The sequence below is a fragment of the Ambystoma mexicanum genome, chromosome 4q (assembly GCF_040938575.1).
Source record: "Ambystoma mexicanum isolate Mex_15411 chromosome 4q, UKY_AmexF1_1, whole genome shotgun sequence".
Lineage (NCBI taxonomy): Eukaryota > Metazoa > Chordata > Amphibia > Caudata > Ambystomatidae > Ambystoma > Ambystoma mexicanum.
Window position 1 is genome coordinate 88,124,312 of NC_090928.1, and position 25,261 is coordinate 88,149,572.

The 25,261-nt window shown below is 44.3% G+C and overlaps 1 protein-coding gene across 1 annotated transcript in view; it reads right to left on the minus strand.

Annotated features, from left to right (window-relative positions):
* RNF217 (ring finger protein 217) overlaps nucleotides 1–25,261 on the minus strand; it is a 737,705-nt gene that overhangs the window by 25,162 nt on the left and 687,282 nt on the right. The window lies entirely within an intron of this gene.

A 25,261-nucleotide genomic window follows, 5' to 3' on the forward strand; every position in this document is an offset into this window, starting at 1 on the left:
AGGACAGCGCATCCCCCCCATTTCAATCGATGGGGAAGCCTAAAGGATCTGTGGCTACTTACCACAGCACACTGTCACGGTTTTCTAATGTGGTGGCGATCTGTAATATGGTCTCTTGTTTGACACAGCATGCCATGGGCTGGCCGGAAGCACTGGCGCACCAGCAAGTTGGCCCAAGTTAGGCAGACCCCTGAGGACATGGACAGTCAGTCGAGCACATGCTTGGCCACTACGTCTCATGTCTGATGTCAAGGTGGCATGAAGAAGTTCGAGGAAATCGGTGGTGGTTATGCTACACCACTGGCTCAAGAACAAGTCCAGGTGAGGATGTATTTAAATTAAGATCTGGCTAGGCAGTGGGAGCATGCACCACTCCCTCCCACACCTGTCACGCAGAGAATGAATTAAGAGTAGCACTTACATAGTAAACTTGGCTCCAATGAACTGAGGCATGGTTTGGACTCTCTACTGATGCGCATGTGCTGCCCCCGAGTTGGCCGGGAAAGGAATTAAAAACACCCCTTTGGCAAAGGCACTCTAGGATGTGATAGGACACCCAAGGCCCTATCCTGTTGACTTGTCCAGGGCATATATGCAACAGGATCCCTGGCACCCTAGGCCACAATGCAAAGTTGTGGAGGAGCACTAATACATGTCTTTGTATGGAGGAACATGAAACCCTCTCTAGTGGGCCCTCAGTGGAGTTTGCTCACAAGAATTTGTGTTTGGCTAATCTTATTAAAGGGGTAGGCCATTAATCTTGTAAGTGCCTGTAACTCTAGAAAAGGCATTTTAGCACTTGTTACATGGGCATCAACATAGCACTAGGAAGTGCAATGACACTTTGAGGTAAACTCCAGACGGCTTGTTAGAAAACAGTTTTCTCTTTGGCAGTTATCACATGAAAGTGATCTGGTGGGGTCCAGAAACAATTTTCATGGATGAGACGTTTGACGAGAACTTGAAATCAAGTCACTGTCCACCTGAGCTCTCTTAGGGCGCCAGGAACCAAGGCACTAGGGCCAGTTGGAGAGTGCACTTTGTGGCTTTGCTATTCAGTAAGCTACCATTTCTTCACATCTAGTATGAAAACTAGTAGAACATAGCCTCCCAATCCACCTATGCTGATATTGTAGGTGCCCAACTTCTGGGCTTGACTGCTGCCCACTGTTCTTTGAAGGCTATTTCTCGAAACCCATATACTGTAAAACACTGACCATCAATCAACAATTTCCGTGTGATTCTACAGAAGAGACACCACCATGGACTGCAGTCTCTCGTTGGGAGCTATGAATACCTTTGATAAGGTGAAATTGAGTATTCCATAAGAAGCCTCGACAAGGATAGAGTGAAAAAACGTTTATTGGACTTCACAATATGATCAAAATGGACAGTTGTCTAAATGGCTCTGTTCATAATTCTTCCATGCTTCGTATTAAAACAATACGTCCAAAACTCTACCACAAGTTGCGATCAAAGGATAGGGTACGGGCCCCTAAATATTAAGATTAGCAAACTACGCCTACTATCCACAATAAAGAAAAGACAAAGGGCGAAAGCTGGCACTCTGGGAATTGATTGCAGGTAATAGACTAGAACACTAACTGATAAACAACACACCCATAAACATAGTATAAGATTTGGTGGGGACATACATTTGATAAAACCAAGGTCAATAAATCCCAAACAAAACAGAGATCCATAGAATCACTGTTTTCTACTAAAAAAAAACAATTTCACAGCTACATACCTTATCTGCATTACCCGCAAAGGCCTGCCAATTATTAGAGCTAAATAACAAAACAAACAGGAAAATCAGAGACCAGCAGATAAAAGACATAGATGCATATATACCACATCCACGTTAATTGTAAAGTCTAATATAAATTCCTGTACCATATATATCGCAATCCTGGCAGGTTACATTTTCAGCATATTCTAACGGAAACAAAAGGCTTTTAATGTCAACTCCCCATAGCCAACACCCCCCACGTGCCTTTCCAAACAACCAATTAAGTAGATACAGAGCTAGTAAATGATGGTGCTAGCAGCCACATTGGGAGGATCCACTGAATATCCTCACTTGGTCCTCGTTATTGGGCAGAGGACAATCACATGCAGCATCCCTCCTGGTTTTTGAGATAGTGCCAAATCTTAGTGCCTTCACAATACTTCCCCCATATATACAATCAGCCAAATCAATTTACACAGACTCTGGCTCTTTGAGGACTTATTCCCCAATAAATGACCAAGTTCCTTCAAGAGTGACAAGATAAGCGCTTTGGATTAAGGCGCTATATAAATAACACATCATTATCATAATCATAATAGAGGACCACAAACAATATTTAAGTAATAGAAGCCTCTGCACATACCTAAGCAGGAGTATTTTTTGTATTCTTGCCATCGATCAGTTCATTAGCATTACACCTTTAAGAAAGATAAACACTGCAAGGGAGAGGTTGCTTAGCACAGGAAACCTATTTCTCCATCACAGATGGCAAATATCCACAAGGACATCAGTGACATACTACTTTTACCTTCAGCACTCACTCTGTTAGTGTGCACAGACATCAGAGGCACATTACATTTTCCTGTGGACTGCTTGGCGAGCCCCGCATATATCAGGGGCCAACCACGCTGGCCTTAAATACTTATGTGGCATATCACCTACACACACTGTGCTTGTTTCCTGAAGTGCAAGCTTAGCAAGCTCGAGCAGGGAAAGAGCGGCACATCTAAAAGTGCTTTCACCATCCTTGCCTTCAAGTAAAACCTGCAGGTCTTTTAAACACCGGAGATATACATTTTCAGGAGCTGGGAGCATGCTGGCTCCTACTTGTAGCTGGACACCGACAAGCACTTTTGATTCCCAAGGCCAACTGGTACAATATAAAATATACCTTCCTGACATTATAAAATGTAGAAATATGTATAAAGCAGCATATAAACAAATGTAGAAGACATGCACAACATAATGGGTCATGAAGGGAAAGGTTAAAGTAAGGTTGTTTTGCCTCATTATTTACTAGCTCCCTGTTCCCCAAAGATTGCTCCAGCTTACTGAGTGATGTCAGATACCGAGGAGCTGTGTTAAACTCCTTCTCTTCAAATCCTTATTTTAACCGCCATATGTAGTTGCCATGAGAAGTCGAGGACATTGCAAGGAATGAAAAGCAATCCAAAATGGCGGCCCATCCTTCTAAAGGTTTGGCCAAACACCAAAACCCCAAACCACCAATCTCAGTCACTCAGAAGCCTAAGCTTACTCAACTCCACAGGAGCAGACCCACACAAGAGCTCAACCCCATTGGAAAAGTCACAGGGCTATTTAAACCCAAAATCTCTTTCAGTCAAAATGTCAAAATGTGGTGAACCTGAAGTGTGAGGAAGAGAAGGAGGCAAGAAAGACACTGAAAGGAGGGTGGTGGAGGTGGCTGGTGAGTAGAGGGGAGATCGAGTGGGACGATGTGCTGCAAGTCTTGGAGGAGCGTTACCTCCTTAAGGAGGGGCTAAAGAACCATTACAAGAAGATGGGTATAAAGACGGCGATAGTGCTAAGGAGACCACCAGTAGAAAAGGGAGGAAACCAAAAGGAAGTGGGGGGAGAGGCAGAGCATGATGAGGTGGAAGGAGGAATATCAGAAGATGGCTAGAAGTGTAGGTCAGGAGGAGGGAGGCCAAATGAAGAGCCTTGCAAGTCAGACTGGAAACTCGCTAGGATGCAAGCCTGACCCAAGGCATGTTTTAATGGTATAATCCGAATCTGAAGGGGTCAAGCTCATGGACGGAGGAACTGTAGTTTAACTGGTATGTCTGTTTAAGGCTGGTTATTGATTAGTCACCCTTGTGACGAACGCAAGATGTAAGAATTTGTCAATTAGTAAACAAAAACTGGATCTGGACCACCTATCTCTTCATTCTCTTTACGACGCTTTGCCTCTTTCGGCTAAACAACTATTTTAACAACCTTTTTCCTCCCTCTTCCTGTCTGTGCCGTTTATTTTTGGATCTTCATAGCATCCTTTTTCCCCTACTCCTTTCGATACCGCTTTCCTTTCTGCTTCTGATTTTGCCAATCATTTATCCTCGAAAATCTCTTTGTTCTTTAATTTTCCATTTGCCTCTGGCATCTCTTTCTGCCTCCTCTTCTCCCCCCCCACCCAATCGCATGTGCTCTTTCTGCCTCCCTCGGCCCATCTTTCTTCGGAAGGTCATCCTACTGCCACTCCCAGTAACCCTCTCACTTCATCTCGAATTCCATTGGTCTACCCTACTCTGCTTCCATATCTTTTTTTAAAAACATGTTTTTATTGGTGTTAAAAAACCAACACCTTTTCCCTCACTCCCAAGATTGACAGGGGAACATTTAAAAAACAAAGCTGATCCTAAAAGAGAGCATATTGTGTACTTATGGCAACCTTTTATATCAACTATACCAACTGAACCCCTACTACATTTGGATCTTAATGCCATTTGTAACTCTTTTCTTTGTTCTTCTACTTTATCTTCCTGATTCAAGCATGCTTCTATTCGTCCTAACTTTAAAAAAACCATCCTTGACCCTTCACTTCCTTCCTATTTCACTCCTTCCCTTTCTTTCTAAACAGCTTGAGGGCATTACCTACACATAGGTTTCAAACTTTGTCACGAAGAACTCCCTTCTTCCCCTTTTCCATTCTGGTGTTAGGGCACATCACTCCAGCAAAACTGTGCTTCTCACTGTTTCTGGATTTCTTTGATCCTCTTACTAGCATGAACGTTCTACTCTCCTGGTCCTTGTCGATCTATCGGCAGTATTTGACACAGTCGATCATTCAGTTCTTCTTTCTTCCCTTAAACGACGTTGGTTTCAGCGGCTCTGTACTCTACTGTTCCACCCTTACCTTTCTAATCCCACTTATTCAGTCTCTTGAGCTGGTGGTCCTTCTGTCCTTCCGCTCCCTCATGGAGTGCCCAGAGGCTCTGTCTTGGACCCTATGCTGTTCTCTCTTTATACTATCCCTCTTGCTTCTAAAATCTTCTCCTTTTGTCGCTCACATCTCTATGCGGATGATTCACAATTTCTCTGGTCCTTTTCCACTTTTTCTGACTCTATTCACTCTGAACTATTGGCTTGTCTGACACCCATCCAATCTTTTTTCTGTTTTTGTATTTTGAATTTCCATCTTCTTGCTGTCTCCCTTGTTCCCTACCCTTTGCCCTGTGGGCGTTTTGAAACACAATTCACTTGATGTACAAGTGCCTTACAAATGCCCAATAAAATTTCTTTTAAAAAAAGTCTTGGAACTCATCCCATTATCTACACCTTAACTCTTCAAAAACAGAGGTACTCTTCTTTCTAGCTTCCACCATTCCCCCACCACCTCCCCATCTACAATTTCATTTCCTCCTGCCTCTCTTCCTAAGTCTACCTTTGCCGTAACTTTTATGTTATATTCAATTCCTCCCTTTAATTTTCTTCACATATATTTTATGTTTCTCGTTGTTTCTGCTTTCAACTTTTTTAACATCAGCAAGGCCTGCCTCTTCCTTATTTTCAATACATCTAAGCTCCTAATCTCTTCTTTAGTATTTTCTCATCTGTTCTACTGTTCTTACCTTCTCTTTGGTCTTAACAGCATGCCACTCTCGGTTCAATTTATTCTTATCCCTCGTAACTCATCTACTCTACACTCTCTCCAGTGGCTTACCTTTGAAGTTAGTCATCTTTTCAATTTCTTGAGTCCCGTTTTCAAATGTCTTCACGGCTTAGCTCAGCCTGATCTGTCCGCCTCCCCCTCTGGATCCTATTCCTCTTTCAATAATTCAATACATTTTGCCCCAGGTTGTCCATCTGTCAACTGATGCAGTGAACACATAATTCCGCAGTGGTGTTATCCCATCCTCCTTGAAGCATACAACAGTTATCCCACTGTTGAAAAAGCCATCTCTGGACCCCAGGGTCCCTGCCAACTTCCGTCCTATTTCCCTCCTCCCTTTTTCTATGAAGCTGCTGGAGCGTTCGGTTTGTCCTTTACTGTTGTTCCACTCTTAGCATTCTGATTTCCAAGAGAGTCTTGATCTCTGTCCAGGACGATCTGACCCGGGCCCTGGGCAGAAGCGGCGTTGACGCTTTGCTGCTGCTCGAACTTTCTGACGCCTTTGATACCTTCAATCATGGAGGTATCAAATCTAGGAGGACCCCTAGATCGCCTGGTGGAGGCCAACCTCTTCGGTACTATCCTAGCCTGGTTCTCCTCTTTTCTTTCGCACTGTTGTCAAACTCTTTCTCTTTGCCCTTTTCTGTCCTCGGCAGCGGTCCTCACTTGTAGTGTCCCTCAAGGGTCCTCCATTTCCCCAGTCTTGTTTAATGCCTACGTTAAACCTCTGACCAAACTCATCTCTCATGGCTTTCTTTGCTATTCCTATGCTGATGACACTCAGATCCTGGTATGACTTGATTTTTCCATCCCTGAATTGGCGGCCAGGTTCTGTGCCTGTCTGGAGGCCATGGGAGAATGGATGCGGAACAACTGGCTCAAGTTGAACAGTGATAGCAACAAGGTGCTTGCGGTGGGCCCCCCTCTGATGCTTCTTTTTGGACCCACGCTTTCTGGACATCTTCTCTTGGCCCATTTCCAACTCCTGTCTCTGTTGTCAAAGATCTTGGTTTCAAACTCTCCTCTTCGCTCTCTATGGAGTCACAGGTGAGCTCTGTCAACGGGGCTATTTTCAGCTCAAGCTCCTGCGTTGTATTCTCCCTTTTATCCCTGTTCATTTTAATGCACATGCAGTCTCGGCTCTCATCACTTCTGTTATCAACTATTGTAACTCACTATTTCTCCACCAACCTGCCTATATCATACAGCGCCTTCAGGTTCTTCAGAACTCTGCAGCACGTTTGGCCACCTCCACCCCCAGTCTGGCTCATTTCTCAGGAGTCTTCATTGGCTCCCGATTACCAAGCGTATCTGTTTTAAAACCCTCTACATCAGACTATCTACAGCTAGGGGGGCCAATATCTTCAGGCCAAATTCAGGCACCATGTTCCTGCCTGTGCATTGCGCTCTGCTTAGGCCTGCCTTATTTCTATCCCAGCAGTTACGTTTAGCCGCATTGGTGGATGTTCCTTTTCTGTGGCAGCCGCAGGCCTGTGGAACTCTTTACTGCTCCCACTGAGGGCAACGTTTAGCCACTTTGCCTTTCGTAAAGCCCTGAAGACCTGTATTTTTTAGATAGATTTCCTCTTGCCCTGCGATTGGCGCCAAGAAGCCCTCGGGCATATGTTGCGCTGTATACATTCTGCTTACATTACATCTGTCCTCCCTCGTCTCATTCTATTCTCCTTTCCGTGTTCTTCACTCTCATTCATTTTTTTTTCTAGTGGTTCACCATCCGTCCCATGCCCTACACCACCTCTCGTTTCTGCGCCTTTTCACTTCTCTCACCAAAACAATGGAATGCTCTCCCTTTGCCCAGTCAGTCACTTTGCTCTCTTTCACTTTTTAAATCTCAATTTAAGGCTAATTTGTTTCGGCTTGATTCTGTACCATTGCCATGTTTGCATTTCATTTTATTGTATCATGCTTTGTTCTCTGTACAACGCTTCAGCATTAAGGGTTATATAAATGCAATAATAATACAACACAAAATAAATACAAATATGCAGTTTCAATTTTGTGCAATTGTGGCAGTTCTATTCTAACATTCTGAAATGAATTATTGAAAGCAAAAGATTACAAAATCGTAAAGCATAAGATTTATTGCAACCTATTGTTCCAAAATAACTGGACTATTCCACGAATGGGAAATACTTGGCGTTCAGTTTTACGGAAGAAACCCCAAATCTTCTATAAACGTGGCAACAAATTGGGGGATATTTTACCTAGAAGTCATTACATTGCTACCAGAGGCCCCAGTACATAATTCCTGCAGTTATTGCAATAAAGTGCAAAAATATTCTACTTTTTTTTTTTACATCCGATCGGTACATTGAAAACACTATCAAAGATCACATTGATTGAAACACAGAATTTGCAGTTTCTGCTCTTATACGTCCTTATCCTAATGCATGCAAAGGCAGCAAAATCTGCAAACTTAAGATCTGTGATTTGGAACAGCTGAAGGCAATCAAAAATTGTGATGCAGTCTATCCCGTTCCCCTTTTTTTTCATTTTAGAATATCTCAAGAAAGATCATACTTTGGTCAGATGGGCGGGCCTTATGTAGTTAATCAAAATCCTTGTAGAGGGAATTGAAAATTGACAGACTATTGCAAGCCAAACCTCCCACTAGATTGAACTGTAAAATGCCATTTGGCTTAACTATCACAGAAGGTAAACATTTCCCGTTGTAATTTGATACATGCAGATATTTAGTTTGCTAGAGTAGTTTAGATTATATTTGTTCTCCCCTTTAAGTGGAAAAGATTGCATTTGGTGACAATGAATCTAGTAACCTAGTACATTTATAAATATAATGCATACTTTTCTTCTAATGCATGTGGTTTACAGTTATGATGGTTTACTAACGTCTGAAAAGTGAATATAGGTAGCAGTGAGGAGCACAGAAAAAAGGATAATTACAGCCATCTCTCAATTAATTCCATCTTCTTTCTTTTTATAACTTTGGCGTTTTACAGATTATCTGGTGTGGGTGTGTGTGTGTGTGTCAAAAAGACCTTTGTTAAGCGAGAGTTTAGATGGTCAGATGTAATGCCAGAAAACCCTTGAAATTCATCACAGGCACTTGAGGTAAGTCCACCCTAACTGAGCGCCTGCTGTTGCCCAGCGTATGACCACAATGATGACATCACTGGTTTGATTCATTATATTTTGAAAGACATCTTGTTAGATAGCATAAATGCACATATTTCATACATAGCACATTGTAGTCTGCCTTTGTTTATTTAAACAAAACATACGGTATCCAATTTTAAGTGCATACAGACATTTTTTATAAAGAATATATATGCATTTATGTACACTGGAAGGAAATCTGATATTTGAATAAAACTACATAATTTATTTTCAAAGGAAATGACTAATATTAGCAATTTTATTACTATGTCTATAATTAAATATTTACTTCCCAATCTTCATTTCTTTTCTATAAATACAATTATGTAGTATATGTAACTGATTTTTTTCCTGTCTATTTCCAAACTTCGAATGTGCAGATTCTATACTATCACAATGCACACTGGCACATACTTTCTTTTTTTTTTAAATGAGATTTTGTTATGAAATTTAGAAAACATGTGTTCATGTAATATTATTACGGTAAGGAGAATTGTAAATTTAAGTTTGAACATGGACTATTCATAACACTATGAAACATGTTTCTACTTCTCTTTTACTACTACTTAAAATATCTTTGAAATACCAGAAATCGATTTAGCTGGACCTAATGAAGCATTGTAATTGCTTACCAATTTATGAAATTAAACCCATGTGTACAATGTTACATATTTTATTTTAAATGTTATAAGTTGATAATTACTACACATTAATGCTCCACATGTAATCATACGATACCTAACCTGCTACAACTACGCAAACGACACCTAGATCAACCTCATGATCCCCTAGACCTTTTCCATCCCCTATCCCAACATCGCCTCTTGCCTCACACAAATCCACCACTGGATGACGGCTAACCACCTCCTCTTCAACCAAGGAAAAACAGAAACATGATCTGCGGGAAGAGGGCCCTCATCCTCAACCCATTCCCTGGCCATCCTCCCTAGGCACTCCTCCTGCCGCATTCAACACAGTAAAGAACCTGAGATGCGCCATGGATGCTGATCGGACACTGTCACACCACATTAAATGTGTGTCAATCTTTTCATCTGCATCTCTGCATTCTCAAACGCATCTTCCCTTACCTCACCTACAGTCAGTCACTGCAATCATGGCGATCGTCCTCTCCTATGCCAATCCCCTTTACCGTGGCAACTCCGCATATCAACTCAAAGCTCCAAAAGTTCCAAAACACAGCAGTGAGGTTCACCCTGGTACTTGGCCACAGACAGTACACCCACCCTCCGTAGCCTTCACTGGCTCCCTGTCGAATGACGGGCCACTTTCAAAGCCATGTGCATCACCCACTGTGCCCTTCACAAGACAGGCCCAGAATACCTTCAACAGAAACGCAACCGTTACCAACCTAATAGAAACTTGCGATCAGGCACTGCACTCCTCCTTGGGAATGTACCTCTTCAAATCAACAAGAATAGGGGGGACTCTATTGACTTTGATTTCAGTTTTAAGGTGAAAGAATAAATGTACACTTTTCATACAAACTGTACATAGAGCGTATGAAAATTATATTTCATACATTACACATCATCTAAAAACTGACAAAGGAAAGTGACAGTGGACTGATGTCAGTTGTAAAATGATGGAACAAATGTACACTATTTATGTAAAAACGTACAATTTAGGAGGAATACAATGCATGAGCAGAATGAAGGTACATTTTATATTAAAACCCTACTCGTCCATTTGTGATATTAAAATTGTGTATATGAACACTAATAAAATGCTATGACATGCGCACCTGATACGACATGCATTACTTACCGTAAAAGCATTTCTGATGATTGTATCTGCTTAGATTCACATGCTGTGCATATGGTCCGACATCCAGTGGTAACCGCGGAGTATTGCATCTTGTCTTTCGGGGACCGAAAGGGGACGTCGGCATAGGCGTGTCAAACACTATCCCTATTGTGAGCCGTGACGTGTGTAGTACCCAAAATCCCTCATGCGCCGAGGTCCCTCCGATTGTATTTTTTCTGCCATGAGGGAGCCCAAGGCTATAGCGAGTACATGAAGAGAGAAAGTAGTAAGAAGTCTATGTTCCTTCCACCTCGAGCGGGGAGGCAGGGAGGGCGCATGTGAATCTAAGCAAAATCAATCATCAGAAATGCTTTTACAGTAAGTAATGCATGTCTTCTGATGCTTGTTAATCTGCTTAGAATCACATGCTGTGCATAGACTAGCAAGCAGTACCCGGAGCTGGAGGTGGGTTGTGAGAAGGAACAGTAGAAAAAAGATGTCTTAGTATTGCATGTCCTACCTGAGAATCAGACCTAGAATGAGTGTCTAGGCAATAGTGTTTTGTAAAGGTGTGTACAGAACTCCAGGTTGCCGCTTTGCAAATGGACTCTAGGGGAACATTTGCAATGAATGCTATGGATGCCCCGGTGCCTCGAGTAGAGTGTGCTCTAGGCTTGAAGGGCAGTTCTCTCTTTGCAAGAGTGTAACATAGTGTGATGCATTTGACAATCCACCTTGATATTGCTGATTTATAGACAGGGTCCCCTTCTCTACCAGCTGCCACTGAAACAAAGAATTTAGTTTTCCTCAGTGTTTTAGTTCTATCCATGTAGAACATGACTGCCCTGCGCACATCTAGTGTGTGAAGGCTTCTTTCTGCCATGTTAGTAGGTCTCTGGAAGAACATGGGTAGTTCGGATTGACTGGTTCACATGGAACTTCGAAATAAATTTCAGCGCAAATCTGGGATGTGTGCGCAGAACTACCTTATCTTTGTGGACTGTAACAAAGGGGTCCAAAACCGAGAGGGGCTGTAGGTTCGCTAACTCTTCTGATAGAAGTGATAGCTACTAGAAAGGCTGTCTTGTAAGTCAGGTCTTTCAGACTAGCTTTATGCATAGGCTCAAAAGGGGGTCCCATCAGCCTAGTTAAAACCACATTTAGATCCCACCTAGGGGCTGGGTGAGTGATGGGGGAATACATTCTTTTAACCCCTTCCATAACGGCTTTAATCACAGATATTTTCCACCATGACACCTTCTGCTGTGACGTGGTGTAGGCTGGCAACGCTATTAGGTGAACCTTTAAGGAATTGAAGACTAACCCATAGTCCAATAGATGGGTTAGATATAACACAATGTGTGAAGGCGAGCAATCGGTGGGATCGACGCCTTTGGAACTGCACCAGATGACAAAACGTTTCCATTTGCTGGCATAGCAATAACGTGTGTTGGGCTTTCTTGCCTCCCTCCGTATGTCCATGCATCTTTGAGGGAGTTGCAGATGTCCAAACTCTATGACCTCAGAAGCCAGGCTGCTAAATTCAGAGTTTGTGGGCATGGGTGCAGAGTCTCCCCCTGTCCCGAGACAACATGTTGTACGGGCAGGACAGCTTGACTGGTGGGGAGAGGGACATTTCCATCAGGTGCACGAACCAAGGTTGGCGGGCCCACATGGGGAGCCACCAGAATCTTGTGTACTATCTTGTTCAGAAGGGGAGTCGGGGGAGAGGGGGGGGAAGCGTAGACAAATTTCCCCGACCAAGTTATCCAGAGACTGTTCCCCCTTGGATCGGCTCTGGGGGTACCTGGAGGCGTAATCTTGGCATTGGGCGTTCTCCCGAGTAGCAAACAGGTCGATCTCTGGAAACCCCCATTCTGCGAAGACATTGGATACAATGTCTTCGTGCAGTCGCCATTCGTACTCTTCTGGCAGAGGAAAATCTCTGCTGAGTACATCTGCCAGAAGATTGAGTTCCCCTGGAACATGTTGGGATATCAGGAACATCTTGTGTTTGAGAGCCCATATCCAGATGTTTTGGGACAGCTTGGATAGCCCTGGAGAGTGAGTGCCCCCCTGTTTGTTCAGGTAATACATTACTGTTGTGCTGTCGGTTAGGACCAGCACTGTCTTCCCTTGCAGTTGCTCCTGAAAGGCTTTCAATGCTTTGAACAGTGCTAGTAGCTCCAGTAGGTTTATATGGTTGGACGCTACCTGAGGGGACCACAGTCCGTGCGCTGTCTGTTGAAGCAGGTGAGCCCCCCACCCCGTGAGAGATGAGTCTGTCGTGAGAGTGGCTTCCACTGCAGGGGTAGTGAAGGTTTTCCCCTTCAAGAGGTTCTCCCTCAACGACCACTGCAGAGAGAGAACGAGGGCTGGCGAGACAACTAACAGATCTTCCCATTGTCCGCTGGCCTGACACCACTGGCTGTTGAGCCACTCTTGCATGCGACACAGCCGTGCGTGGGGAACCAAGTATATGCATGACGCCATCATCCCTAGCAAACGCATAGCTTTGCGTACCGCCACCTCTCGACTGGCTACATACTGAAGAACCTAAGAGAGCATGTTCTGAACCCTCTCGCTGGAAGGGAAGACTAGACCGTCTTCCTTACGAATTAGAGCCCCCAGGGACTGTTTTACTTGGCTGGGGACTAAGCTGGATTTCTTTTCGTTGATAGAAAATCCCAGGCTGAACAGTAGGTCTACTGTTTTTTGGGTGTTTGAAAAACAAACGTCGAACGAGTCCCCTGTGATGAGCCAATCGTCGAGGTAAGGGTAAACTGAAACTGGAAGTCTGCGCAGGTGTGCCGCTGCCACTGCCAGGACCTTGGTAAACACCCTTGGCGCCGAGGCTATGCCGAAGGGGAGTACCTTGAACTGGTAGTGTTTGTCCTGAATCACGAACCTTAGGAATTTTCTGTGTGCTGGCAGCATTGAAATATGAAAGTATGCATCTTTCATATCCAATGTTGTCATGAAGTTCCCCTGTTTTAGCAATGGGATCACCTCTTGCAGTGTTACTATGCAAAACCTCTGGGGCTTTATGAACTTGTTCGCTGGGCGCAGGTCTAGAACAGGACGCATGGTGAGATCCTTTTTGGGTACAAGGAAGTACACTGAATAGATACCCTTGTTTAACTGGAGAATCGGGACGGCTTCTATGGCGTTCTTTCCCAGCAGCGCTTCCACCTCTTGGATCAGGATCTGCAGATGTTCCGGTGAAAGGCGTCGATGTTTCAGCGGTCTGAACTGTGGAGGTCGGGCGAATTCCACGCAGTAACCGTGGGCGACCGTCTTTAAGACGCACTGGTCTGAAGTTATCCCCTCCCATGCCTTGAGGAAAGATGTTAATCGCCCTCCCGACCGGGGAGACATGGGAGGGGACCTGGACTTGGTGGTCATTTCTGACCCGAAGTTGACACTCCTCTGGAATTGGAGCCTCTGCCTCTATTCTTTCCGCGCTTCTGACCCCTCTGGGGGTAGTAAGTGGGGCTTGCAGCAGGTTGACTTCAGTTGAAGTTGCCTGTGCCGAAATTGTTTTGAGCGGCGCGGGCTTGTCCTCGAAAGGACCACCGAGAATTACTGCCCCTCTGTGAAGAGGGTTTCTGGGAAAATTGGTGCAGCGACTTAATAGTCTTGTGCTCCTTCTTTGCTGTCTCCACCGCCTTCCTGAAGAGGTTGGCCTCTTCGATGGGTTTGTTGATAATGGGTGCCTGGGTCTCAGGCCTGAAGCCTGACGTGCGCAGCCACGCGTGCCTCTTTAGGAGAGTACCCTGTGCGAGAGACCTGCCTGCTGTCTCTGCGGTGTCCAGGGTATTCGTTACCACATTCTGATTGGCAAGTTTGCCCTCCAAGACAATGGCGAGAAGCTTGGCTCTGGTTGGTTCCGGAGCCTCTTGAAGGCCTTCCTGGGGTAGGTTCCATTGGGCGTCGACGGAGCTTGCTAGTAACGTCGTGTTATTGGCAATCCGGACGGTATAGGCCGCTGCTGACGTAACCCGTTTGCTCAAGGCATACAGCCTTTTAGACTCCTTGTCCGGGGGTGACTCTCCCGTGGCAAGGGGAACCCCCTGCTCTTTTGCAAATGTTGGTCACCACCAGCGAGTCTGGGATTGCGTGTCCTTTGATATATAGCGGGTCGGTGGGGGAGGGTCGGAAAAGTTTCGACCCTCGGGTTCACAGCCCTAGTCTGAGCGGGTGCGAGTAAGGAAGGAGCCAGCCGTCTTAACAGAGCTCAAAAGAGGGATAGACTGGCTTGCCGGAGATTTTTCATTACTAATATCCTCAGCAAAATCTTGTTCGGGCAAGGCTTCAAGCGTGGCAATTTTAAAATATTCCGCTGCTTTCTTCAACATGTTGTTGAAAGCCATTTGATTATCCACCAGGGAAGCTTGTCGAATCGAGGTGGATGGGGGAAGCGTCAAGGCAAACGATATCGGAGTTATGATCGTCCTGCTGGGTGTCCTCCCAGTTGTCAGTTGCTCCTTGATCTTCCCCATAGTTGTCCAGAAAAGAGGACTCCTCTTCTTCTGTATAGATGTCCCTATACGTGTCCATCTGGACATCTTCTTGAAAGTCAACTTGGAGTTGGATATCTTCATGTATTAGAGGGTTAGGGACTACCCAAGCCTTTTTTGGTGGAGGTTGATCAGAAGCTCTGAAAAATTGCTCCAGCCGATCCATGAACCCCTCGAATTGTTCCGTGGTCCACTTGGATGATCCAAATGGGCCTAACTGAGTAGGGACCGTGGTCTCCGCCCTAAGGCGTTGAGAGGATCTCCTCAGGGTGCTTGAGAGGGGTACCTGGCTTTCTTCGTAAGATTCTTCAGGATCGTCTTCCAAATCCGTGGAAAACTTGTCGGCGGATTGGCCCATAACTTTGGGCGGAACCAGTATTAGGCCCACCGCCGTAGCAATCCTAGTGATACTCTTACGGATAGACACTGAATCTTCGGGAGACAAAGCTTCTGAAGATGTGTTGGCAGTGGAAACTTCTTCCGCGGCTGCAGAAGGGCCTGCGGATAGCTTCTCGGGTAGAGGCCTACTCGTAGTCTTCGGGCCTGTACGGGCCTTGGAAACTGTCAAAGTTTCTTGTACGGAAACTTCGGCGCGTGTAATTTGGGGAGTCGCGCCCTTGTTATGTTTGCTATGCCCAGTCGTCATGCGCTGCTGTGGATGCGGGGAAGGCTTCGGATCAGACCGATCCGTGGGCACCGCCGAAATTTCCGGCGAACCCTTTGGCGCTTTCGCCTTCTTCGACGAAGTCATCGAGGAGGGCGCTTGGGTTGTGTGCTTTGTGCGGTGCGATTGTACGCCCCTGTCACCGGGTGTGGTCCCTGTAGCAAGACCGGAGCCGAGCCTGGAAGGGTCGGGGACGGGCGTGGTGGCTCTAGAATAGTCCGCCTCAAGGTCTATAACGTCCGCGTTGGACGTTTGGTCACCCGATGTACCCCCCCCCCCGTCACTTTCGGCTGGTGTCACGACAGGGGAGGGAGGCTCCACGCGTGACATTCCATACGCGGCCCACCACTTCATCCGGCGCTCCCTAAGGGTTTAAGGAGTTTACACGCCGAACACCGCTTTTCGTCGTGCTCTAGGGGGAGACAAGTGGTACACAACGTGTGCTCCTCTTTCCACGGATATCTGACCCTACACACAGGGCAGAATCTAAATGGAGTCCTTTCCATAGCAGAAGGGAAGAGTGACCAGACCAAAAAGGAAAGCAGTGGAAAAGAGGAAAGACATAATAACAGTATGGCAAACCCCGAGCCCACTCTCCCTACTGTGTAGGCCGGCCAGAAGGCCCGACCACGTGGAAGTCCAAATGCCGGATCTTAGGCGCCGGAACCCACAGCCGTAGACGATTCCCCCGTAGTCTTCGTCGAAGATGTTCTTGATGGGCGAAGTGACTTAACGGGGAATAAAACCGACAATTCGGTAAGATAACCAATGTCTCATGAAGAACTCCGCTATAGGGCGACCAGTTATCTGGGCGGAAAAAAACAATCTGAGGTACCTCGGCGCATGAGGGACTTTGGGTACTACACACGTCACGATAGGGATAGTGTTTCAGACACGCCTATGCCGACGTCCCCTTTCGGTCCCCGAAAGACAAGATGCAATACTCCGACTCCGCAGTTACAACTGGATGTCGGACCATATGCACAGCATGTGATTCTAAGCAGATTAACAAGCATCAGAAACACATTTACTACACAATATGTAGACGTACGACATGTGCTATTAAATGCACCTTCAAGAAACACCTACGACGCATGCACCTACAATATGCGTTGCAATTGTGTACACAGAGCGAATAATTTTTACAGTTTGAACATTGCAACTCATAAAAACTGTATACTGTTTTACTCAATTAACATCTCACAAAAACTCACATGAATGGCAAGTCACAGCTGACTGTGATGTCAGTTTTAAAGTGAAGAAATAAATATGAATTGTACAAAAAGCATATGAGTTATACAGTTCATGCATTACCCGATTAACATCTAAAAACTTGCATCAAAGGCAAGCTGAGGTCAGTTTTAAAGTAATGGAATAAATGTACACTTTTCGTATGAAAAAGGAAAATTTTTCAATTCAAACATACACTTCAGGAGGCATACAATGCATGAGCAGAATAAAAGTACATTTTATAGTAAAACCCTACTTGTATATTTGTCATATTAACATTTTGTATATGAACACCAATAACATGCTCCTACGGCATGCATACCTAATACAAACACGCTTACTACACAACATGCAGATGCACAAGTATCCTCTGTACCTAGGGCACAAGCACCTATCTTCACCAACCACACGTGCTCCACAACACAATCTTACAACACTGTTACACACTCCTACAACACATGCTCCTACGATGCAAGCTGCTATAACATGCGCTCTTAGAACACAATACATGTTTCCGATGACAAGCAAACCTAGTACACATGCGCCTACTACACATTACATGCTCCTACAATAGGGGCTGCTCCAACACATGTTCCCAGCCCTACAGATAAGGGGTGTATCGGACACTTTTACTCCCTTGAAATCGGCAAATACTCCCAACAAATAAAAATAGGGAGTAAAAATACTCCCAACAAAAAAATAGGAAAAACAAAAGCTTTCACCCTGCTTTCACACACACAGCTCAATGGCTATGGTGGGACCAGTAGTGCACATTGTATGATTTGGAAGAAACTATTATTATTACTTCCTGATCACAAGAAGTAAACATGTATCTTTTAATGTACATGAAAAACTAGTTGCAAAGAAATAATTACAAAAAAATAGGGAGTAAAAATACTCCCAACAAAAAAATAGGAAAAACAAAAGCTTTCACCCTGCTTTCACACACACAGCTCAATGGCTATGGTGGGACCAGTAGTGCACATTGTATGATTTGGAAGAAACTATTGTTATTACTGCCTGATCACAAGAAGTAAACATGTATCTTTTAATGTACATGAAAAACTAGTTGCAAAGAAATAATTACAACAAAAAAAAATCAGCTTTCCAGTTAAGTCCTATTTTTACCCACTTATAAAATACTCCCAATGGCAATTGGACGTACATTTGTACTCCCTAAAAACAATCATTTTATTCCCAACTTAAAAAAATAGAGAGTACAATATTCCAACCTCAAAATCTTATCTAGAGCACTGCTTGTTCCTGCAACAAACATTCTAATAACACATACTCCTACCACAACGGCGCCTACAACATGCACTGCAATCGCATACATAGAGTATTAGTTTTACAGTTCATACATTACACAATTAACATTAAAAACTCGCAAAGGCATTTGACAGCTAACTTTGATGTCAGTTTTAAAGTGATGGAACAATGTACACTTTTCATACGGAAATGTACACTTTAGGAGGCATATATTGCATGACCAGAATGGAGGTACATTTTATATTAAAACCCTACATGTACTTTTGTGATATTAACATTGTGTATATTAACACTAACACAAACTCTTACTTTGCACCCTCTTACAATACACAATCGTATGATGTGCTTATATAACATGATCCTACAACGCATGGTCCTACAACACATTCTGATAACACATACTCCTATGTCGCATGCAATGCTATTTCAATGCACATTATCACCCACGCTCCTGACACATGCACCTCCCACACGTGCACCTGCAACACATGGATGTCGGCCATCTGGACATACGACACATGCACCTGCACATGCTCCCATAACACACCATCTGACAACACACACTTTTATAACGCACTATTATGACACACAATCCTAAAGGACATGCATCTAGAGCACACAACCATACGACAAATACTCTTACAACACAGAAACTTAAAACAAACATACTTATGACATACTTATGCCACACAGAGGTATACTATATGCTCTTACAATGCACACTAGTGTTAAAACAAACTCTCAAAATCAATAATCACTTAATAATCACGTAACTGTAAAAACAAGTTGAAATTTGAAAATGGTTTACCATAAAATAATAATTTCACTAATAAAAGTAACATTATTCAAAAGTACATTAAATGTAGACCTATAATATGTTAAAGTATACAATAATTCATACTACAAAATTACTATATAAAAAACAAACTATAATATACACAAGCATAATTCCTCCAAAGAATTGCAATTAGAAAATACATGTTAACAAATAAATCTACAACAAAAACTACATAAGCATGCAAGTGCCATACTTTACATGTACAATATTAATTAACAAGGTATGTGTCATCATTGTACCTTACTAAACAAACATATGATAAAAAGAAAACAAACCAACCTAAAAAAAGTATTCAAATATCATACAGTAAAAGCTTAGTAATATGTAGATCTACAAACAATATATGCACATTTATAGTCATTACACAATGCATAAAAAATGCAAACATGTCATTTGTGCTAAATTAAATTTAGTGATGCAAGCTACAAATACTAACAAAAGCAGCACATATGTAATACATTTTAAAAATAAAAACAGTTTTACATTTTTATTAAAAAACAAATTTACACAACACATTACTTTCACTATAAAGCAATTTCGAGCAAAAACATATTGCAAAACAAAAACATGGCGAGATAAGTTTACAATGATATTTGATTTTTATATATTTCTTTATATAAAAAGACATTTTTATATTTATATACAGCCTGGTCATCAGCATTTGGGAGTGGGCTCTGGAGAACAACATTCACTTGAGGGCAATCCACCTCCCGAGGGAGTCCAACCTGGAAGCGGACAGACTCAGCAGATTGGGGGCGGACAATTATGAATGGTGACGGAATGATCAGGTCCTTCAAGGGATCTTCAGCAGATGGTGGCAGCCCCAGGTGGATCTCTTCGCCACCTGGTACAACAGCGCAAAGCGCTGCCCAGGGAGCCTAGGCCTTATCCTGGCAGGGATAAGGCCTAGGCTCCCTGGGCAGCGCTTTGCAGTTACAGTGGAACAGCATGAACGCATATGCATTTCCGCCCACTCCCCTGGTCCACAGGGTGATCTGCAAGATATGGGAGTCCCGACAACTCAGCATCATTCTGATAGCTCCTTGGCAAATAGACACATGGTGGCCATCAGAGCTTACAGATCTCGGAGGGGGACGTTTTCTCTTACTGCAACCCGGTGGTTAAGAGACATTTGGCAGGCCTCACCATGCTCTACCCACCTATCAAGAAGACACACCCCGTGTGGGACCTCAACATAGTGTTGGGAGCCTTGGCGCTGTCATGATGCCTGCCCCCGGGAAACCGACCAGGCCCAGCAACCCCAGAAGCGGGCATCTTGCCATTTGGAGCAAGCCCAAAAACCCCAGCTAGGGGCTGTTTGGGTGCAGTCCTGGCGCCTGCCAGGCTCATAAGAATAGAGTCAGTCCTGGCGCCATGGGCGCCAGGCTCACAGTAGAAAACCTACCTGATGCAGACCATGCTGCAAAAAGGAAGGTGACCTCAGAACGTGCATAGACTACCGCGCACTGAACCAGATAACCATTAAGAATAGATACCCATTGCCTTTGATCCCTGAACTACTAGACCAGGTGAAGGACGCTTGCATATACACTAAACTGGACCTTCGGGGGGCATATCATCTGGTACGTGTCAAAGAGGGCGATGAATGGAAAACTGCTTTTCGCACCAAGTACGGGTTATTTGAGTACCAAGTGATGCCTTTCGGACTATGCCAAAAACTAAAGTAACAGGGGATACCAGGAATATCCAATTACTGTGACCTGGCCTGGAAAGAACAAGCGCAAAATTAACATAAGAGGTCAGAGTAGTAAGGGTTCCGGTGGCCACTGTTGGTATAGTTACAAAACCTACAAACTCATACTAAATTCTGAGTACATACAACAACCGTAAAGTACATGCGTCTATCATATAACGATTCTATGAGGTGAAACAATTATATTCAACCCAATAGACGCTCAATCAAGTGTTTGTTATTTATTAACATTTATTAAATAAATCACTAGAAAAAGTCATATTTTAATAAAAAACATACAACATTAGTATCAGCAATATTTCATGTAGAACAGTCCCTACAATTCATTAATGGACTGATCTGATACACCATTCTCATCCATAAATCAAATCCAACCACACTCCCACCATACCACATACATACACTAATCATTCAGAAAATCAATCACAATCCATACAATGATAAAACAATTTATCCTCAGTAAAACCTCAAATATAAAACATCATTATACCACACCTAATCCCTTGTTAGTATGAACCATAAATATGACACCTAAGAGCCTATTCCATGTTATTATGGACTTTCTTGGCTCGGGTGGATTTGACTTCTAATTTTGCTAACAAATAACAAAACATCCCCAACCCGACATGTTTCTTTCTGTATATCATCCAGTAGACAGAAATTCTTCAGGGGCACTATGGTCCAGCGGAGTCAGATGGATTGTACATAGAGAAGAAGGAATTGTGTAGAATACACCAACAGAGCACACCTAAATGCAAACAAAAGAACACTAAGTCAATCAGGCTAAAATGCTCAAATTACATGATTGACCATTACTGCCATCGTATTTTCAGTAAACGTGGCGTAGATTAGGTTATTAATACCTCTCAACTCTCTTCAACAATGGAAACAGAAAGCGGACAGTGATCCACAAACCAATAGAAGACACCATAATAAATTGGTGCCTCTAAAATCTATCCACCATCACCAACACCTCGTGGTACCTCTCAGACACTCAAACTCAACCAAGTAATACCTCACCGAAGGGTGAAACCTCGAGTTACCATGGAGTCCATAAAGCCTGGACACCACGGGATGAGAGAGATCCCACAGTGAAAGTAATCATTTCAAAGACACTTACAGTTCGTATTCTGTGATTTTATAATGGGAGTACCCTTTCGGACTATGCAATGCACTAGCAGCCTTCCAATTCTTCATGAATGGTGTCCTTCGAGAACTTATCGACGTTTGTGTTGTCGTTTATATCGATGATATCCTAGTATACTCCTCATCAGAATCTGATCATGTGAAACACGACCGAGCAGTCCAAGAGAAGTTACTCCAGCACAAACTATATGATAAACTGGAAAAGTGCGTCTTTCACGCCACAGAAGTGGAATTCCTTGGGTTTATTCTGACCCCGAGAGGGATCAGGATGGATACGCGTAAGGTGGACGCAATTCTTAAATGGCCTTCGCCAAGTTCAGTCAAAGGAGTACAAAGCATGCTTGGCTTTGCCAATTTCTACCGCAGGTTTATCCCAGACTTTTCACACATTGTACATCCCATTACAGCACTCTTGCGAAAAAATAAACGCTTTGTGTGGACAGAAGAAGCCGAAAACGCCTTCCAAGAATTAAAAGCGAAATTCACATCTGCCCCTGTATTAAGGCACCCGCATCCTGAGCTCCCATACATAGTGGAAACTGATGCATCCAGTCTAGCCAAGGGAGCTGTCCTATCTCAAAAGGACCCCGAAACTAACCAGCTTCACCCAGTGGCGTTTTGGTCTAGAAAGTTTTCAGCTCCCGAATTAAACTATGCCATTACCGACAAGGAGCTGTTAGCTATCAAGTCCGCCTTCAAGGCTTGGGGGCACTACCTACTTGGTGCCAGGCATACCATTACGGTCATCACCGATACTTGCAATATCTAAAGACAGCCAAGGCCCAATCTTCGCGCCAACTCCGTTGGGCATTGTTCTTCGCCGAGTATGATTTCGTGATAACCTATCGACCAGGTTGTAAGAATGGTAAAGCAGACGCCTTGTCCCGAATTGGGATGGGAGAAGCAGAAATGACCCTAGAACCCGTACCCATAATTCCCGAACAGAGGATTCTTGGCATGACAACTGTACAGACACTGGAGGACATTCAGGGGAAGATCCAACAACTCTGATTCTATTGCCTTATAGGACTGGGCAAGGAAAGGCCCGGAATACTCTGTCAACAAAGATTTGCCTTATTACCAAGGGCAGCTATTTCTGCCACAAAAGGAACTACAAGAGCTAGTCATTTCCCGTTACCGTGATACCTTAATGGAGGGACACCCTGGTATTGCAAAAACTGCTAAAATCAAGAAACAATTCTGGTGGCCCACCTGGCGAAAAGACATTAAGTTATTTGTCATGTCTTGTGGCATTTGCGCCCAAAACAAAAGTCATAAGAAAAAACCAGCTGGACTATTACAACCTTTGGACATTCCACCTACTCCTTGGCACACCTTGTCATTAGACTTTATCAAGGATCTACCCCCGTACAATGGTTTTAACACCATTTTAGTTATTGTGGATCTTTTTTTCTAAAATGGCCCACTTTATTCCTTTAAAGGAAATACCTTCAGCTTCAGCCCTGGCCAAAGAGTTCCTTGAAAACATAGTTCGCCTACACAGCTTTGCATCCGTGTTGATTTTGGACCGGGGCAGTCCATTCATTTCACATTTTTGGAGAAAATGTTGCCAACTGGCGCAGATAGAAGTTATGCTTTCGACCAGTCACCACCCTCAGACCGACGGTCAAACAGAGAGGACCAACCAGACTCTTGAACAATACCTGCGTTGTATGCTACATCAGTCTGAGGGTAATTGGAAAGACATTCTTTGGATCGCCGAATATGCGTACAATAATTCTGTACACTCGGGAACTGGACAAAGTCCTTTTTATACCATATATGGACACCATCCTCGAACCTCGGACCTTGATTCACCCCAACACTTAGAGATGCCCGCGGTGGACCATCTCCACGCGGTTATTACACAAGCCTTTAAAGAAGCAACTGCACATTTACGAAAAGCTAAGGAAAAATACAAGAAAGATGCTGATCAGCACAGAAGTGAAGCACCGCAATACCAGATAGGGGACCAGTATGGTTGGCCACTAAGCACATACCACTCAAGGGAACACGGACCTTTAACCCTAGGTATTTGGGACCTTACTCTATCAAGGCCATTATCAACCCGGTGGCCGTCAAGTTGGACCTACCTGCTCATATGCGAATTCATCCCGTCTTTCACGTGTCACTTTTGAAGCCAGTGCAACCAGGAACAAGGCTAACCAAACCACCAGATCCCATCCTCATAGACGGGGAACCCGAATTTGAAGTTAAGAACATCTTGGACTCAAAAAGGGTGAGGTCAAAACTCTTCTATCTAATCGACTGGAAAGGTTACGGACCACAGGAAAGGTCTTGGGAACCTAGTGACCATGTGCATGCACCTCAATTGGTGAAGAGATTCCACCGAGATTTCCCAAACAAACCAAAGCCAAGGGGAAGAACGACTTTAGGAGGGGCCTTGAGGGGGAGTGCTGTCATGATGCCTGCCCCCGGGAAACCAGACCAGGCCCAGCAACCCCAGAAGCAGGCATCATGCCATTTGGAGCAAGCCCAAAAACCCCAGCTAGGGACTGTTTGGGTGCAGTCCTGGCGCCTATGGCGCCAGGCTCATAAGAATAGAGTCAGTCCTGGCGCCATGGGCGCCAGGCTCACAGTAGAAAACCTACCTGATGCAGACCATGCTGCAAACTTACCTGATGCAGACCATGCTGCAAGAAGCCACGAGCCAAATGAGGCTTAGGAGGGACTATTTTACCTAAGGGACTTCTTTTTACTCAGTTGGGGCTGTGGAAGAATACTTACCTGGGACTACTTCCAAGGCTATTTAAAGCACGCCCGGACAGCAGCACACGCTTCGCGTTATTCTGCATCCAGCAGCGTAATGCTCACCGTGCCTGCAGCAGCTTCCAGTCTTCAGCCACGCCCGCCTCGAGTCTGGAGCTCCTGGAAACAAGAAGAAAGAAGGAGGAAGGAGGAGGAAAGGTCAGAACAGGAGTTTCACCTTTAATCCTTACCTGAATCCTGATCCATCACGCCACGGAGCTGGAGAAGAAGTCTTTAAAAACGCCTTACTTCGCATCCTGCAGCGCCGCGCTGTACTCACCTGCCTTGCAGCACTTCAGCATTCCATCACGCTCTTCTCCATCTCCATCTCGCGGCCGCTCTCCGACACCTAAGGAGACAAAAACAGCAAGGTGAGCCAAGGGGATACTCTAAGACTGTACAAGCTACCCCCCAAGACTTACCTGATTTACCACAGGGGGTACTTAGCTCATTTCGGGTCGGTGAAGCTTCCGCTGCATCTCCGCCGTGCCCCGGCCCCTATGGGGAAACAACAGAACAGCAAGGCGCAATAAGGGGAAACCGATTTTTTCCCAATAGACGTACCTG